Consider the following 2,276-nt stretch of genomic DNA (forward strand, 5'->3'; position numbering starts at 1 on the left):
AACGAAAGCAGATCTAACAGTTTTGATAAAACCAACATCTTTTAAAGATGGAGTCGCTCTGCCTTGATCACAGTGGACATATGCAGCTCCCGCTTTACCTTTGTCTACCGTGAAAAGGAAAGTTCCCTCACGATAGGCCCTCCCAGCTCCTGAACGTCTTTCTATCAATCGAGAGAGGTATAGAATAGTACAACAAACCAACAAGACAAGAATGGACTCATAAGATGGGCGGTCAGGGAAGCGATTTCATTTGTGTTATCCGCCAAGGAAATGATCAAGGAATTCTCTATACACGGCTGAGAGATGACCGTATTGTTGCACATCCTGAATAAAGTACAGCAGGCAAGCGAAGCTTTTGAAAATCAAAGCGTGTAGAACTCAGATCCACTTTTTCTTCGATTCGTAAACTTCGGATCTGATCTTCCTTTCGTCTTCGAGTGACTGAGAGAGAATTTAGGCCTGGCGTGCATCCGATTCGGTCAACAATAAGGTACAAAGCGGATTGATTAAATGGGCTTGAAGTACCATTATCGTTAGGTCGAAGATCTCTACTAGGTTTAGTGCACTTTGGTAGTTGCGAATGTTGCCGTAATCGAATGTCTCTCTCATTCGACATTCTCTCTTACCAAGAACTCATACTCGCCAGGGTTGAGGAGATAGTCCCTGAGCTAATTGGGTTTCGAGATTGCGTATACGCGAAAAGACTACGGGGATTTGCACTTCGGCCCCTGAGAATACCACATCATGGTGACAGGATTCGAACCTATGGCTCTTTGAAACTTCTTCATCTGTTATTTGGGTGCATCTTTCTTAAAAGAATTGTGACGACAGATGACCTATGTGACGACAGTGGACAACATGCCTACTTTCCTGACCACGGATAGACTACGGGGCTTTGCACTTCGGCCCCTGAGAATAACACATCAAGGTGACAGGATTCGAACCTATGGCTCTCTAAAACTTCTTCATCGGTTATTTCGGCGCATCTTCCTTAAAAGGATTGTGACAACAGATAACCTATTTGATTGAAAAGTTCCTAGAAAGAATACAATAGAACAAAGGATTGTGACAACAGATGACCTATTTGACTGAAAAGTTCCTAGAAAGAATACAATAGAACAAAGGATTGTGACAACAGACAATAGAACAAAGGATTGTGACAGAAAGAATACAATAGAACAAAGGATTGTGACAACAGACAATAGAACAAAGGATTGTGACAACAGATGACCTATTTGACTGAAAAGTTCCTAGAAAGAAAGGATTGTGACAACAGATGACCGAATTGTGACAACAGATGACCTATTTGACTGAAAAGTAGGATTGTGACAATCCTAGAAAGAATACAATAATAGAACAATTTGTGTAATGCTCTTTACGAAGTCCGGCTCGAGACGATCTTCTTGGTTCAATGTTTAAAAATCACATTTTAAATCATATTATCTTGCATAATTCATTTTGATATAATATTGTTGGGGGCATTTTGAGAATCGAACTTGAGACCTCTCACACCCAAAAGAATAATCATAACACTTAGACCACATGCCTTTCATTTTGTTTTTTTTTTTTCGTTTCCAAATTGTCATTTTTATCTTTTGAAGGGGCATTCCGAGAATCGAACTCGAGACCTCTTGCACCCAAAGCAAGAATCATACCACTAGACCAAATGCCCTTATTATGGACTATAGACATATATCGTGGAGTACACAAGTAAATGATATTAATAAGAGCATTATCTTTCTCTAAGGCTCATCTTTTGAGAAATGAACATAGGGGCATTCCGAGAATTGAACTCGAGACCTCTCGCACCCTAAGCGAGAATCATACCACTAGACCAAATGCCCTTTCTAAAAAAAATGCAACATTTTTAACTCCTACTCAATATATTTTTTTCTCTCAAGTTTGAAATCTATTTTCTTGAGCGATTGTTGGACTATAAAACAAAAAGTTGATGGTCTAGTATTTTACTTGTAAGTAAGGCATGTAATGTTGAATTGTTCTAATATGCAAGTGTTATCGAATAAACTACAATCCAACAAATGAATCAAACTAATCAGTTTGGGTTGGGTTGGATTTATTCGGCTCAGTTCGTCAGTTTGTTTGATTTAATTCTTCTATTTTGCTTCGTATGACAAGAAAATGAAGTTGTATTGAATGTACCATAGTTTGATTTATGACAAACTCATATGAAATATAATTGCATTAATAGTACTAAGAGTTGGAGTCTATAAATATTTCATGAACTTAAGTGCAACTCATGCTTCATTAAAGACAGA

General features: G+C 38.1%; 2 non-coding genes across 2 annotated transcripts; both read right to left on the bottom strand.

The window, feature by feature from the left end:
- Window positions 1-1,600: 1,600 nt before the first annotated feature.
- TRNAP-UGG (transfer RNA proline (anticodon UGG)) lies at window positions 1,601-1,672 on the bottom strand. The gene has a single exon. It is a non-coding gene; the product is annotated as a tRNA-Pro (tRNA).
- A 100-nt stretch (window positions 1,673-1,772) lies between these two features.
- Window positions 1,773-1,844, bottom strand: TRNAP-AGG (transfer RNA proline (anticodon AGG)). The gene has a single exon. It is a non-coding gene; the product is annotated as a tRNA-Pro (tRNA).
- Between the last annotated feature and the right edge of the window lie 432 nt (window positions 1,845-2,276).

This window comes from Cucurbita pepo, unplaced genomic scaffold (genome assembly GCF_057944985.1).
Source record: "Cucurbita pepo subsp. pepo isolate OVF unplaced genomic scaffold, ASM5794498v1 scafford_10, whole genome shotgun sequence".
In the NCBI taxonomy this organism is placed as follows: domain Eukaryota; kingdom Viridiplantae; phylum Streptophyta; class Magnoliopsida; order Cucurbitales; family Cucurbitaceae; genus Cucurbita; species Cucurbita pepo.